Source organism: Trichechus manatus, unplaced genomic scaffold, assembly GCF_000243295.1.
Source record: "Trichechus manatus latirostris isolate Lorelei unplaced genomic scaffold, TriManLat1.0 scaffold00014, whole genome shotgun sequence".
NCBI classification, from domain to species: Eukaryota; Metazoa; Chordata; class Mammalia; order Sirenia; family Trichechidae; genus Trichechus; species Trichechus manatus.
Window position 1 is genome coordinate 8,591,359 of NW_004443950.1, and position 16,831 is coordinate 8,608,189.

Sequence of the window (16,831 nt, forward strand, 5' to 3'; positions counted from 1 at the left end):
ATGGACTTTCCTCCAGAGCCAATGGAGAAAGCGTTCCCCTGGAGCTGATGCCCTGAATTTGGACTTGTAGCCTACTGGAATGTGAGAGAATAAATTTCTCTTTGTAAAGCCATCCACTTGTGGTATTTCTGTTAGAGCAGCACTAGATGACTGAGACAATCTTCATTTAAAGTACAATCAAAAAAAGAAAACAAACAAAAGATATTTGGGATCTTCAATTAGCTGCAGCAGAGAATAATAGCAACAACAATATACATTCCATTTTAATAACACGTTTCTTCGTGTAAGGCGTGAAATGTGCAAACAAGACGAAACCCTGGAGATGTATCATGTAAGGCAGAGTGAATGTCAGATCTGCTCATTCTGTTCACCACCCAGATGCTTTTCCTTTGTCTTTAATGAGGCCAAAGGAACATATTATACAAAGGAACATTATAGCAATCTCATAATAAATAAAATGGTTGCCGTGAAGTTGATTCCAACCCATGGTAACCCCATATGTGTCAGAGTAGAAGTGACTCATAGGGTTTTCAATGACTGATTTTTCAGAAGTAGATCACCAGGCCTTTCTTCCAAGGTGCCTCTGGGTGTACTCAAACCACCAAACTTTTGGTTAGCAGCTGAGTGCATTAACCGTTTGTGCCACTCAAGGAAGTCGATCTTATTAAAAAAAAAGAAAGAAACAGTTTTAAAAAATAGAATACCCACCCAGGATTGTAGCAAAATTGATGTAAGCAAAAACATGCTTACAACTATTTGGTTTATGAAAGGGTTAAATAAAATAATATATTTAAGAGTTGTTAGAGTATCTGATATTCATCACTCAACAAATGGTAGCATTTTTACCCCAGGTCTTAGTATAATATTCGTTACTTTTTGGAGATTAGTGTATATTTTTGAATTAATTCTGTGAACAATGCTCATATATCACTCTAGTACATTTCTGATATTTATTTTAACTGGTAAGTATTCTTATACTCTGCTGGCTATAACAGCTTGGCATTTTATAATTAAAAAGCTTTTTTTTTTTTCTTTTTTGTGTAAGCTGGACTATTTCAGTCAATTTGTCCCTTAGAGGGTGGTTGTTTTTAAATAAAAACTATACTATTACATTAGTGGACGAATAAATGGGTGAACAATAATTTTTTTTCAAATATTTACTGAGTGATAAGCAAAGTAAAATATGAGAAATGATGCTAACTCCAAGGTTCCAATCATCTACAAGGGGAGGTAAAAGAAGTTAATATACTGTAAGGGAAAGCAGAATGAAATCAGTGTTAAGACAAGTGCTTAAAAATTTAATTACTACTTCTTATATTTCAGTCATTTCTTACCTTTAGTGGGCTTATAAAAACATCAACTATTGATATTGAATATTCATGATCACTACTCGGAGGAGTAGTTCTATAAAATGTACAAATATATTTTGTATGTTATTTCGTTTTCTCCCCTGAAATCCAGCAATCAGCAAACAACTATTGAACAAAGAAACAGACTTTGGGCAGGGTTATATACATTGTCTGCAGGCAGGAAAGACAAATGTAGGACATCACTATATCCATCAACATCACAAACACTCTTTGCCTAATTGAGGGTTTATAGTGAAGAGAAAAATGTATCTAAAGAAAAACTGCTAGAGGAGCTTTTGATGTTAAACTGATTTGAAGTCTTGGGATTATATTTTAGGATTATTGTATTCCAAAACCAAAGCCACTACCGTTGAGTTGATTCAGACTCATAGCGACCCTACAGGACAGAGTAGAGCTGCCACACAGGGTTTCCAAGGCTGCAAAACTTTACAGAAGCAGACTGCCACATCTTTCTTCCACAGAGCAGCTGGTGGTTTTGAACTTAACCACTGCGCCACCAGGACTCCTTGATTATTGTATTACAGAAGATTATAGTTACAAAATGTTTAAGAAAGTATGTGCTCCAAATGTGTGCTCAAAACCCTGGTAGTGATATTATTGCTTTTGTTATTTACATCATTATTACCTTTAAAATGTTTTGTATGATTAAAACTTTATGAAGTTCAATTTCTTAAAAGAAATGCTATGAAAAGCATGTCATTTGATCACTGATATTCACAGCTATGTTTTGCTCCTATCCACCCAAATGTTTGAATTAAACTGGCACAGGGAAAGAGTTTCCCAAGTATACCACCTTCAACAATAATAATTATAATCATAAACCAAGAGACAAAATGATATCACATCTTCAGCCAGTGCTCTCTGTGGGCTCCACCATTTCCAAAGTGGTATGGCAATCTCCAAGAATCCCTGATGGCATAATAGTTAAGTGTTGGACTGCTAACTGAAAAGTCAGTGGTTCCAAACCACCAGCCACTCTGAGGGAGAAAGACACTGCAGTCTGCTTCTGTAAAGATTGTTGTCGTTAGATGCCATCCAGTGAGTTCTGACTCATAGCGACCCTATGTACAATAGAAAAAAATACTGTCCTGTCCTGTGCCATCCTCACAATCGTTGCTATGTTTGAGCCCAGTGTTGCAGCAACTGTGTCAATCCATCTCGTTGATGGAAACCCTATAGGGCAATTCTACTCTGCCCTATAGGGTTGCTATGAGTTGGAATCAACTTGACGACAACGGGTTTTATGGCAATCTCCTAGTTGGACATAGACCTGAAGATTTGTTCAGAGCAAACAACAATCATATATTCTCTGGCTCTTCATGGAGACACTTACTTTAACAGTTTACCCTTTTTCAGAGTTGTATAAAGATCCAAAACTAGAGAAGCCATGACTCTGCCATCATTCTGCCCATCCTCCTCCTTTTGCCTCACAATGTCCTTTCTCTGGGATGAAAAATGGGACATCCATTTGCTGCCTTGAATCCCTTAAGAGCCGACCATTGGTGTGTCTCTTAGGCATAAGGCCCCTTAAGAGAAGAAACTGTGCTGATTTAACTTGCTTTGCACACTGTGTACAAGGGAACAAAGCTCCAAAGGATACTTAATCAATATTGACTAAGGATGATAATTTGAGAGGTGAAGGAAAATCTATGAGGATTTCTTTGGAAAAGCGTGAACCATCAGAAACAAGATATCAATTTAGGGCTTAATCTGTTGTAACAAACTTACAAGAACATAATTTTTTAAATCATGCCACCATCATGTCAGCATATTTTTGAGTACTACTGTGAGCTAGGCACTGGGCTTGTTGCTTGAAATATAAATGTCATTAAGATACCCTGAAAGAGTACTCACTTAACAGGGGAACAGTCTAGGTGACGTTTTCTGTAATATTTATACATTAACATATTCAAAAAGAATAAGGGTAAGTGATTTAAGCCTGAATATACGAATGAAAACTCAAGCCCAAACAGCATGTAAATCAGATCTAGGCAATTACTTGTGTTCTACTCATTGGATATAAAAATGCATGAATCCATTAGAAAAGACGTTTCTTCAATGTATGATGAAAATAGTGCCTTTGAAATCAAGGACAAAGTGCTCATACAAATAACCTGATAATTATCAGTACACATCTCAAGGAATTAACCAAAACATGCATTATGAATATTCAGAACAATAATCTATTAACTGCAGTGCATGAGACCTCAGTGGTCTGGGCAACAGCCCTTTAGATTCTGTCAGTGCTCCTCTGACGTCCTCAACGCTCTTCAGAACCCAGAGTAGGCTCATCTGTACATCTTGACGCTAAGGAATCTGTAGACTATAACTCACAAAGATCAGACCGATCTGCTCTCTTTTTAGACAGAATTTTTGTTTTTATTTTTGTTTTTCTTAGCAACATCTTGGTGAGGTTGGGGTGTGGAGTAATTTGAATCTTCTTAAAAATGAGGTACATGGTCCATGTGCTACATACTGTTCTACATAAGATTTATTCTCCTCCCTCACGAAGCTAATTGATTATTTATAGTTAAGAGTAACAAAATAAGAATAATGACTATACACATATATATTTAATAACATTTTATATTTATACCAATAATATAAGTTCAAACTAAGTTTCAGTTGCATAAAATTGAACATCGCAAAATAACATTACCCCTTATGGTGGAGTTAATAGCGACCCTATAGGACAGTGTAGAACTGCCTCACAGGGTTTCCAAGGCAGTAAATCTTTCTGGAAGCAGACTGCCACATCTTTCTCCCGTGGAGTGGCTGGTGAGTTCAAACCTCCAACCTTTCGATTTGCAGCTGAGCACTTTAATCACTGTGCCACCATGGCTCCTAAAATAACACTAGCTGAAACAAAGCAAAAGTCTATTTTTTTTTCTCATGTAAAAAGAAATCTGAGCATAGCCAGACCAGGGCTGGCATGTCAGCTTCATGGTGATACCAGGGACTCAAACCGTGTCATCTTTCTGCTCTGCCATCCTAGAGCATCATTTCTATTTTCAAGGTCACCAGCTGGTTCAAGACGGATGCTGAAATTCCAATCATTAATACCAGTAATTCTCTTCTGTGTAGAAGAACAGAAAAGGCGGAGGGGCAAAGAGTATTCTTCCTACTTGAGTCAGCACTTTTAAACTTTAACCTTCACAGAAATCCCATGCAACACTTCTGCTCATATCACATTAGCCAGAATATAATCTCTTGACCGTGTTGGAAATGTGGCACATTCTACCCCTAAATAAAATGAACCTAATCAATGCCAATGCATTGTACCTGTAAAAAATGTTGAAATGGAAAATGATTTGTTTCATACATATACACACACACACACATACACACACACATACATATATTTACATATATATCACAATTTTAAAAAACTACAGGGGAGAGTGGGAATAAGATATCACTAAGGAGGAAGGAGGAAAAAATAAAAAAAGTCTTGGAAATAGACAACTAGCTGACTCTGCCACTACAAAATTGTAATCCTATCCAAGTATTTAAGAAGACGAACCTGAGGTTAAACTTTTTAATTTACTGGCCTTGTTCTTCAACTACTCATTCTTTTAGGCCGCCCATAGTATTGTGGCTTTGCCTTTTTTTTTTTTTTTTCTGGCTGCTACACACTCCACTAGGTGTAAGGCTGTAATGAAGACCAGGTAGACATGGTGCCCTGCTCGGGTGCAGTAAAGGAGTATGATCAAGAAATAGGAAAAGGCAATACAACGTGACGTGTTCCACGCAAGGTCAGGTTATGTTAGCAAGTAGACATGATCTCTTCAGCTTCAATTATACTTACTCCAGCAAAACTCAGATTGATTAATAGTTATGGTGATGAGGAACTGGTCAAGCAAGGTCAGAAAATGCAGGAGAGTGTTTCAGCACTGGCACAACTCATGAGACATTTAAGACCACAGAGATCATGGCATTCGAGGGATGTAAAGAAGTTCAGTGTGATTGTTGCTTAAGGAATACGACAATGGGCATAGCAATAGAAAAGGCAGAGATGTAAGTAGTTTTTAGTAAACCATTTAGATAACTGTCCTTTTCCAGGGGGTCCCTGGGTAGCACAAATGCTTTGTGCTCATCTACTAACCTAACGGTCGGTGGTTTGAACCCATCCAGTGGTGCCGCAGAAGCAAGGCCTGGTGATACGCTTCTGTAAAGACTACAGCCAAGACAACCCTATGGAGCTCAGTTCTACTCTACAGCACATGGAGTCACCACGAGTCGGAATCGACTCGACAGTGACAGGTTTGGTTTTGGGGGTTTTGATCTTTTTTAGAGTAATGGCTAGCTATTAAATAGTGCAAACAGAAGAATGACTAGATCAATTTTGCCCTGAAATACTAGGATTCCAGAACCAATGAAAGACAGAAGTGGTCCGTGAACTAAAAATCTCATATGCTTCTCCACATTTTCTTTACCAATTATAACGATCATGTTTTCTGAATCCAAATTTAGAAAAAGTCATGAAAAATGGTTGAAATTTTGTCTGTCCTAAGAAATCCAGTCTCTTATTTCTGTATTTATTGAAGAGCTTTACTTCACATATTCGTACCATTTGAAATCATACATAGGATTTACCGCCACCCTTAAATTCAGTTTAGATAGTTTCTAAAATAATTTCCATATCTTTAATGAGTTTTGTAAATCACCTCTGAGAATACACAGGCTAATATTCTTTGTGAAGCTACTGGAAGAATGATACTCATAAAAGGGAGTTATGCTAATGAGTGAATTGTATTGGAATATTCTTTTCACTGTCTGTTTTCCATTATTTTAATCAAGTGACAAAGAAAATCTCCAAACTTATTGTCCAATAACAACAACACCTGCAGAAAAATGAAGACTGTGACAGTTAACAAATGTAAAGCATTGAGTTTGTTAAAATGAGCAATATTTTATCAAGACTGAAAATAATTCCTTAACACTACAAGAGAAAGGCTTTATATTGTCATTCACAGCAGTTAAGCATATAATTATAGCAGACCCTGAAATCTAGTCAACATAATCACTGTACCTGAGTTGTCTGGGGTTAAAAATATAAGAAAAAAAAATTATGATTATATTAGAAAATATTTTTGCTCAGAGAGAATTATTAATCAGAAAAAAATGCCCTCAACCAAAGGGAAAAAAATATTCTTACTAAAGTGGAATAATTTTTCTATTAATTATGCCCATTGAGACTTCTTCAATGACATAAAAATGTACATGCTTATGTGCCAGATAATTATAATATCCCCAAGAATGAGACACTACGAGCCTTATTTAACATGTATTCTGGTATCAAGGCATCAGAGCTATTTTGCAAAATGTCCTTACTTTATTTTTAAGAAATGATAAAAGAAAAGGAAATTAAAAAAGAAACTAATGATCTCAGAAAAATAACTTCCAAAGTATGAATGGTCTTTAATAATTTTGACAAAAGAAAGGCACTTAAGTTGAGATTCAGCCACACTGTATACTATGAGACATCATACCAAAATGGGTATCAAATAATTCTTTAGCTCCTCTTAGACAGGTTTTGTTCTCTTGAAAGAAAATATAGACCATACTCATGCCCCTCCCTCTTAATTAAGTAATTTTCTTTTCTTACTTTCTTCAAACAGTTACATTAAGTTGGGAATCTGAAGGGTTCTGAGAGTTATTCAGGACCAAAGTACTATCAGAAATCTTTAGCATTATAGTTAACTGGAAAACTAGACTTCCATAACTTGTACAACCAAAATCAAAATTTGAGTACAAAGAGAGTGGTCAGGAAGTGATTTTATAACATAAACCCTGTGACTATGCAAACCTTAAATATTTACTTTCTACCTTCTTTGCGAGTCCGTCACCGCTATACCACTAGGAGGGTCAATATTCTATGTGCGTGTAAACGTAGAAATGTGGATAAATAGAATAAGAAAGGAGTTGGTTAGAATACTTTTATTATGCAGCAGTAGATAACTGATACAGTACCTTAACCTATTTTAAATGATCCTTCTTTTATTATTAAGTAAGATGCAATGCTAGGTGCTATGGCTTGAAGTAGAGGCACGGCAAGTTTAGGAAACAGTAAAATGGAGGACCCGATAGTAGGTCTGAACTGGCCATCTTCCCAAGGCAGTCGTCCATCCTATGGAACCAGCTCTCTTTGAAGTGCTTCAGGCTTTGTCCTTTGAAGTGTAGATAAGTCTGATAAAGGAATAGTCCTGTCTCTTCCAGTAGACTTACCAATGACTGAGAGTGGCTTCTGTTATATCCAGTATCCTATTTATTTCTGCTGGATGAAACACCATTCTGAGAACTTATTTGAGTCTCTTTTGAAAGGTTTACTTCCTTCGTGGAATTGATGGGAATCATCTTTCCTTGGAAGACTAAGGTGTGCCTGACCCAAGCCATGGTATTTTCAATAGCCTCATATGCATGTGAAAGCTGGACAATGAATAAGGAAGATCAAAGAAGAATTGATGCCACTGAATTACGGAGTTGGTAAAGATTATTGAATATACCATGGACTGCCAAAAGAACGAACAAATCTGTCTTGGAAGAAGTACAGCCAGAATGCTCCTTAAAAGCTAAGATGGCCAGACTTTGTCTCACTTACTTTGGACATGTTATCAGCAGGGAACCAATCCTTGGAGGAGGACATCATGCTTGGTAAAGTAGAGGGTCAACAAAAAAGAGGAAGAGGAAGGTGAATTGACACAGTGGTTGCAACAATGGGCTCAAACATAGCAATGATTGTGAGGATGGCACAGGACTGAGCAATATTTCGTTCTGTTATACATAAGGTTGCTAAGAGTCAGAACTGACTTGATGGCACCTAACAATAACCTTTCCCGGACCTGGACAGAATTGATGTCCTGGCAGAAGTGTTATCCTGGAACTTGCCAACTAATGATTTTAGGCATATTAACACTGAACTACAAGTCAAGCTTTGGTGATGGTTAAACAATAGGTTCCTATGTCCTGAAGCTATAAATCAAATTCCCTTGAAAGATAACTGATATTCAAGTTTGGGCACTTATCTATTTTATTTTTTTAATATTGTTCACTATTATTTTAGTGTTTGCTGTAGAGATTACAGTATCCATCCTTGACTTATTATTGTCTAGTATAAATTACTGGAGTCCTGGTGGCACAGTGGTTAAGAGCTACGGCTGCTAACCAAAAGGTCAGCAGTTCGAATCCACTAGCTGCTCCTTGGTAACTCTATGAGGCAGTTCTACTATGTCCTGTAGGGTTGCTATGAGTCCTAATCAACTCAAAGGCAACAAATTAGCATAAATTAATATGTTTGCCAGTTCCAGGGCAATGCAAACATCAAAGAACTGTTTAATTACATTTTCTGCCTTCCCACCTTAGTTGCTATTATTGTCATTTCTTTTAATGCTGTATATATTTTAGACCACACAAGACATTATTATTATTAATATTATATAGTTAATATTCATTTAGATTTACCCGTATAATTTATTTTTTATTGCTTTTTTCTCTCTACATCTTTGAGCTTTAATTGCTCTGTTGAGCACTTATTTAAAACATATGAACATTTACATTAAGTGATAAAAGCGGCATTTATCTTGGGCTTTGTCTACACAGCTAAGGAAAGGAGGCAACAGAATACTCACACAGTTCTTACACCAAGTTTAAAAAGTAAACTTTCATTGCTTATAAATCTCTTAAAACACAAAGTACACTCCGTGCTGCTCTTTTGATATGCTGAAATAATTTTTTTTTAAAAGAATAGAAGTTCATTCTAAAGGGCAAAGTAATTAAGATAAGAAAAGCTATATACAAGCTGGCATCGGGTGGCCATGTGAATTGTGCTGGGGCAAGGAGAATAAGGAATACAAGCCGAACTTCAGGACTGGTGTAGGCTCTGCCTGTGAACAAAAGGAGCCCTGGTGGCACAGTGGTTAAGCACTCGGCCGCTAACCAAAAGGTCAGCGGTTCTAACTCACCAACTGCTCCGCAGGAGAAAGATGTGGCACTCTGCTTCCATAAAGATTACAGCCTTGGAAACCCTATGAGGCGGTTCTACTCTGTCCTATAGGGTCACTGTGAGTCGGAATCGACTCAACGGCAACGGGTTAGGTTTGGGTTTTGGTGCCTGTGAACACAGGAGTAGAACAGAAATGTAGGTCTCATTGTTGGTTCAGATTGAGCGGAGCATGGGGCGTTCTTAGAATTGTAGTCCATGATATTACTTTAAGGAAGGCTGGGACTGGCAGTTATTACTGCAGGGGTTCAACATGAAAAGACTGAGAAAGAAGGCACATTGACATTGACACGTAGGGGTAGCTACTATTTTTGCGTTTTCTAATGCAAAACAAATGATGAATGATTTACACATCTATGAAAAATAAATTCCACTAGTGTATCCTTTAATATGCATATTAGCTGTAACTCCATCCTTTTCTCTCTATTTAAGAATCTATTATAGAAACACAAGTATGCAACAGTGACATTAAAGAGCTTACTTGATTTTGTACTAATTTATTGCAAAAAGAAAATAATTATACAACACAGGTGCTATTCCCACTAATATTCATGTTTCTCAAGATCCGCTTCACTAAAGAATATCAAGATTGAAAATTTTCAAAGCATAAGAAAGGCAGTTTTGTCAGGTGGGACCGAGAGGTGGCCTGGTAAAAGGGAATGAAGGAGGATCTCAATAACTAACCACTGTGATGTCAAAATCAGAGGGGCTTCAACAGGCAGATGAACATCTTCATATGCTGAGCTACTGGAAGAATTGTGTATGTCTCAAATTGTGTATGTTTCATCTGTATCACCCTGGTTTGTCTGGGTCAGTGGGGGGGTCTTATGGCGCTAGCTAGAAATATTAGAAGGTTCAAGAGGGAGAGCACTAAGCAGGTAGCTGTAAAGAATGGGTTTAATAAGTACATTGGAATGAAACTGATCATGAAGCCCCGTGTTTGACAGAAGGTCTAGTACTTACAAACCAATTGCCACCAATTCGATTCTGACTCATGGCAACCCCATATATGTCAGCGTAGAACTGTGCTCCACAGGGTTTTCAATGGCTGTGTTCAGACATAGATTGCCAGGCCTTTCTTCTGAGGTGCCCCTGGGTGGACTTGAACTTCCAACATTTTGGTTAGCAGCCGAGTGCATTAATGGTTTACACCATCTGGGGACTCATAGTAGGAACTAATAAACGTGTTGAAAGTTAAACCTTAGAATTTGAAAAATGGAAAATGATCCAGTAGAATTCCTACATCAGCCAATTCATTTGAATGATGAAGAAACTAAGCTTGGCTTTTTGTTTGTTTATTTGATTTGTTGTTGCTTTTTTTTTTTTTTTCTGAGAGATTTAGAAAGGCAATAATAACATAGTTTAGAACTTAGGTTTTGGAATGGCTCCATCACTTGTTTGCTCAATAAGCGTGAGCAAATTAGTTAAATTCTATGAGCCTCACCCTTCTCAACAGGAACACATAGCTGCTCTAAGTTCTAACATGTATATAAAGTGTTTAACACAATGCCTGTTCCGTAAGGAGAACTCAATAAAGGATAGTCATAGCATTAATATATAAAATTGATAACAGACCAAATAATTGGATTTATGTCCCTTGGGTAATACAAATTGTTTGCACTGGACTATTAACCTAAATCTGGCAGTTCAAACCTACCCAGTAGCACCATGGAAGAAAGGCCTGGCAAACTGTTTCCGTAAAGAAAACCTTATGGAGCAGTTCTACTGTGTAACACATGGGGTTGCCATAAGTCAGAATTGACTCAAGGGCAACAGATTTGGTTTTTTGGTATACAACACTATTTTTTTTACTCTATTTCCAAATTCGAATTGAACTGTTATTTATTGTACTTTTATGCATGGTCCATTCCAGTTTCATATACGTAAGCCCTAATATTACATCATGTTTCCTGAATATCAGTTTGTCTCATGATCCCTTTATGTCAGAATTGGTGTATAATGTTAAATGGCATTACAACCAGCTCGGTTTTTTCCCCAGTAATATTCCTCCTATTATCATTTCTGAACATTTCAATTCATCAGTGTTGAAGATAATTTCCTCTCCTCATAAAATATTAACTTCCTTTTTTTGTGTGACTAAGAATTGTCTTCAAGCAACTTCTTCCCGTCATTAATTAAAATAATGAGGGGTGTAATATTAAATGTGTAATTCTCTGACAAGCACTCAAGTGTTTGCCGAGAAGTCCCTTTCTACCAAAAACATCTGGAAAATAATATGGTAAATTAAAAAGCTGATACTTTAATATACTACAGGGTAATCCCCAAGTCTAGGTAGGCAAAGAGCCAAACTGGCAAAGCTCTTGCTCCTGGCATGGTGCTACAGCTTCCTCGTTTTTCTTTTCTTGATAGGCTATATGAGGATTTTGCTCAGACCCTGTCTGTTTTCACTGCATTACTTATCAGACAAGAAAATGACAACAAACACATTCCAACACAGGTTAGCTTCTCTGCTGGCGACAATGTCTCACACGGATGCAGCCATCATAAATATTTTAGGTACTCCCACAGACTTGGGAAGCAGATGTAGTTAGTAAAAATAGTTGCATGACTCCTGCCCCAGCAGTAAAAGCGAATTGCTTCTTCTCATTGGTTTTATGTCCCCTGCTAGATGCATTTTAATAGGTATTTAGGTCCCTTTTCAAGAATCTGTCGGCCTTTCCTGACTTTTCCCTTGTCTCAACTTTATGTTTTCAGGGGGTTGAATAGTATATGAAGAGCTTGAAGCTTTAAAACTCAGTCATCCAACATTCTGTGAAATGAGCTCCTTTATTTGCCCAGGACTTCACTGTTCTGATGGCAGCCCCTCACAGCCACGTGATGTTTTATAGTTTGTAAAAGACTTCTCATATCTCTCACACCTTTGATCTTCAGATGTACACAAAGGATGATTTTGCCACTTTTCTATTGACAGAAGGGAGACTCAGAACGTTAAGTGATTCCTCCCCAAATCAAGAGACAGAAAATACACAGATGCGCTTTTCAAAACATGAAACTTGGATCAACATACATATTAGATACACATCGGTAGGAAAACAAAGAACTGGGGCTGGAATTTAGATATTTTTTCTCCATACCCAGAGATCTTCCCGTGGCAGTGCCCTGTTTCACCAAATCCAGGTAGAAAGTAGGGAAATAGGATATAAAATAGTATAAGACTTTCATACCAATTTTCAAATAGTTCTCACTCATCAAGTTCCATGTAAGGAATTATTGAAGACTCTTCATTTCTAACAAAGAAAAATTATCTCTTCTTCAAAATTCCTATTGTATTTCTCTCTCTCATGGTATTGAATGGGAAATCATTTTTGACTATGTAATGTCATTATTTGTGTGCCTATCTTTGGCCCCTTCTAGACTGAAGTTTGTTGAGATTTCTTAATTAATTTGTCTCAATAGCTTCCGAAATACTGTGCACTGAGCCTTGAACACAGGAGGTGCTCATTATGTATGTGGCAAATGTAATCAATTTACTAATGTATTTTTGTATTCCCACAGCTGTGATTCAGGTAGGAGAAAGAGTATGTATGAAGCACCAGAGTTGGTCCCCTAATGTAATTACTCAATGGAAAGTGTGAATCTATGACAGGGGACCATAACTGCCTTCTAGGCCACAGTATTTCTAGCACCTACACAAAGTAAGGGACATAAAGGAATCTCAGCAAACATTTTTCTTACATGTTATTTATTTTATTCCTGGACTTCAAACTGGTTGTTTTCAGTTTGACCCCCTGGTGAGAATTTGCCTTCCCATCCCAGATGTACTGAATCAGAATCTACATTTTTAACAAGCTCTCCAGGCGATTCTTATGTGAAAGGCACATTCTCAGCAGGGGGTCGACCCGAAAATAACCAGTTCGAAGCCCTGTTTTATTCATTCATAATGGGAAGGAATATTGATTTGATGTCATCCATGAATCACTAATGTTAGCATATAGAAGAGTGTAACTTTCTGCATTTATGTGTGTACTTTACTCAAATCAACAAGTCAGTTGTATTATTACCATGATAAGCACCTCCTTTGATTCCTGCTGCTGCAATTCAAATTACCTTTCACTCTCTTCTAAACTACTCACTACCAAAATATATTAATTATTGTTTATAATATATTCTCTAACCCCCATTGTATAAAATGCTTCATATGCATTATTCTCATTTTACAGCTCAGGATACTCAGAGGTAAGTCACTCTCGTAAGGTCAACTGGTAGTTAGCCTTTAATGTGGGAGACCCAAGTTTGATTCCTGGCAAATGTACCTCATATACAGCCACCACCTCTCTCTCAGTGGAGGCTTACTTTCTGCTATAATGGTGAACAGGTTTCAACGGAGCTTCCAGCCTAAGATGGACAAGGAAGAAAGGCCTGGCAACCTACTTCAGAAAATCAGCCAGTGAAAACCCTGTGCGTGACAAAAAGTCCAAATCTTTTGTGCATGAGATCACCATGAATCAGGGGCTGACTCAACAGCAGTTAATAACATATTGCACAGAGACTTCAAACTCAGTACGTTGCTTAACTTAACCTATTAGCTTCTTCTGCAAATCCACTTCGTCATCTGTACTATATATCATGGTTAACAGTATCACCACCTCCTTGCTGACCAGTCACCTAAACCCAACTCATCCTTGGCCCAGAGTCATCCGTGACTTGTCGTTCTTCTTCGTCTACATCTGGTTGCCAAGGACTCTTTCATTCTAACTCTCAGCAGCTCTGAATTCACTCCTCCCATTCTTTCCCAAGAAGCCCGGGTCGTTCAGCGGTTAAACACTTGGTTGCTAACCAGAAGGTTGACTGTTCAAACCCACCAGCCGTTCTGCGGAAGAAAGAAGTGGCAGTTTGCATCCATAAAGATTACAGCCTTGGAAACCATATGGGACAGTTCTACCCAGTCCTATAGGGCTCTATGAGTCAGAATCGACTGGACAGCACACAACAACAACGACGATATTCTCTCCCAGTCGTCTGACGTGTGGAGAACTGAAGCATTTTCCACTCTGCACTTACATAGACCCCCTTGCTCCCAGGAAAATAAAAACTCCCTTCCTCTAAATTCCTTCTTTGATTTCATAATTCCAAGAACAGGACAAATGGACTGAGATGGGCCAAACTGCAAAGAAAAACAACTCCTTTCTGCAAGATTGCAACATCTTCCTGACAAAAGCCCACCTCGATACAGCAATAAAATCTTCTCATTCCCCATGTTTGGGGAGACAGACCCTCTGGGTGTTCTCCCTCTTATTGCAATAGCCTGAGAAAAGTACCCTTTCCCTTGCAGTTTCAGAGATTTCTTGAAAATTTGACAGAAACCATGAGCTCAGTTTTTCCTCACATACTGCAATAATGTCTTTTTAAAAGTGACTTTCTCTAAAAAATAAGAGACAAAAATTAGCGTGGAAAATTCCAATGATGGAAAAGGAAACAGAACTAGAACCAATCCCAACCTGCACTTCTGCCCATGGCCATCAGGTGATTTTTCTCCTTCTGGTGGCATAGTGGTTAAGTTTTCGGCTGCTAACCAAAAAGGTCAGCAGTTCAAACTCACCAACCACTTCATGGGAGAAAGTCTGCGTCCATAAAAGTTATAGCTTTGGAAACCCTGTGGGGCAGTTCTACTCTGTACTATAGGGTCGCTAGGAGTCGGAATCAACTCGATGGCAGCAGAGTTAGGGGTTTTTGGGTTACTTCAGAACCAACTCGATGGCACATGAAAACAACAATAACACAGAAACCTAAAAAACAAAAAACCGTTGCATCGAGTCGATTCTGACTCCTGGTGACCCTATAAGACAGATTAGAACTGCCCCACAGGGTTTCCAAGAAGCGACTGGTACATTCAAACTGCTGACCTTTTGGTTAGCAGACAAACTCTTAACCACTGCATCACCAGACCTCCACTATAACACACAGGAAATCTTAATGATCTCCCAGTGTCCTCAAGATTAGGTCTAAATTCCTCAGAAGGCCATTGGGCTCTGCTCTTCTCCTTGAGCCACATTTCCAGACCTTCCCTCCAACCTCATCAAATTCATCAGCTCAACTGGACCCAAACATATCAGACTCTTGTATCTCCTGGGTTCTTTGAAGAATATATTCCTTTTTCTCTATATCCTGGGTAAAGTTGTCCGGGAAACAGATTGTGTTGGATATTAGCCTGCAGGAGGTTTACTGGGGAGTGCTCTCTGGGACAAAAGCAAAAGTGAGTGAGAGAACTCGAACTGGGTAGTGGGAGAAATTGAAATGTGAAGTATTTGAAATTAGAGGGTTTAATCAATCTTGTTCAGCATTGTCCTGAATTAAAGCAAAGAGATCAGACGTTTGTTATCCAAACTAAGCAGTCATTGAATGCAAGTGGTCTCCAGGGGAGGGAGAAAATTGTGAGCAAAGCGTCTCCCTTTGATTGAAAGCAAGGCCTAGAGAAAGACTCAGCTGTTTGCCATCAACAGCCAACACTCTCAGTATATGGAGGAATGAATGCTTTGGTCTTGAAGGAGAGTCTGGGGAATACCACGGTGTTCACAGTATTAGCCTGCAAAGCCATTTTATACTCTTCTCTCCTGGGGACACACGTGTTTATACTTCAAAATGCAGGGCAAACAGCATTGTCTTTGTGAATCCTTCAGTAATTATTCATCTAGAGTTATTCCCACCATCATCTGTTCAGTCCAATTCATATTTTGTGTCTCTAGAATCCCTGGTGGTGCAGTGGTTAAGAGATTGGCTGCTAACCAAAACGTTGGCAGCTTGAATCCACCAGCCAATCCTTGGAAACCCTATGGGGCAGTTCCACTCTGTCCTATAGGGTCACTATGAGTTGCAGTCAACATGACGGCAACATGTTTGGTTTCGTTTTGGTTTAGAATAGCCTTTATCACAAATTTCACTAGGCTGTGAGCTCCATGAAGATGGGCCTGATTTTATTCATCACTCTCTCTCCAGTACCCAGCACAACACCAAAAAAAAAACAACAAACACAACCCAACCTGTTACTGTCCTAAAGCCAAGAAAACCCTATGGAGTAACACTACAGCACACCACCAGGTTATAGCAGGTCAGAGTAATTACTCAACAGATGATGAATTAAAGACCCTCGCAGAGCCAGCAGCATGCAGATCCTCTCCTGTATGCTTTCCTCCTTTCTACCTCAAGGATGCAGTGAAAATGAAGTCAAATATCCATGTAGAACTAGAGAAGATCTGCTGGTGTTCTGCCCTGAGCTTCTTGCCTGAAACATTTTCTTGAGAAAGAATGAGTAACCTTTATAGCCAGAAGAGAAAGTGAAGCAAAATGAGACAGCTACAGTAGAAATTGCACACAACTCAAAATTAGGAGAGTTAAGTTTCTATCCAGACACTGCCATGGACTAGCTGGGGAACTTAGGGGTTACTAGCTCTGTGTGTGCTATGATTTCTTCATGTAGAAAACAGGTGTGTGTGTGTGTGTGTGT